The following is a 738-nucleotide window of genomic DNA, read 5'->3' as shown; positions in this document are numbered from 1 at the left end:
TATTGATATACATAATCTTTCGAGTGGATGGTGGATACTGCTGTTGTCCTTGGAGGTCTTGGATCAGTGGCATGCTTTGGACGACAGTGGTGATTAAACGGATGAAACAAGGGATTAAACAAGGGAGAAAAATAAGTCCTGTAAGGGAAAGTCCAACAATAATTAAAACTTTCTTCCACCATTGTCCTTGGAAAATATTTCCCCACCATTCAGAAGTGATCAAGGGCTGCCATTTCTGCACTGGAACGTGGGCTAGTTTCCTGATGTTTTGGGTAATCTTGGTGATGGCTTCACCGTGATCGTCAATGTGGATGCAGCAGTCTGAGGTGTTAAACTTGCCGCATACTCCACCTTCTTCTGCTAGTAAATAGTCCAATGCCAGCCGATTTTGGTACACGGCTGTTCGAGTTTGCCCTTGCTGTGTGTTAAGCAGTTTAAGAGCAAGAGAGGTCTCATTAGTGATTACCTCAATTAGTGCTTGCAGTCTGATGATCCGGTTTAGCATGTAGATGGGAGTTCGGTACCCCCAGCTCCCATCTTGTGCCCATGTTGCAGGTCCATAAGTCTCTAGGATCCTCTCGGCTGGCCCTTCTTCTTTTCCCCATCTTTGGGTCCCCCCTATTACATGTCTCTTAGTAAGGGAAAGTTCGTCGTAAAGGGAGATTCCAAGGTGGGTTCCAGCGTTTTCAGCAAGTAGGAAGAAGATTGGTTGAATGGCTCCAAGAGTGCAGCTCCCTT

The sequence above is a fragment of the Corvus brachyrhynchos genome, unplaced genomic scaffold, assembly GCF_000691975.1.
Source record: "Corvus brachyrhynchos isolate BGI_N302 unplaced genomic scaffold, ASM69197v1 scaffold649, whole genome shotgun sequence".
NCBI classification, from domain to species: domain Eukaryota; kingdom Metazoa; phylum Chordata; class Aves; order Passeriformes; family Corvidae; genus Corvus; species Corvus brachyrhynchos.
The sequence above is the reverse complement of the archived record's forward strand: the minus strand, read 5'-3'. Positions refer to the sequence as shown.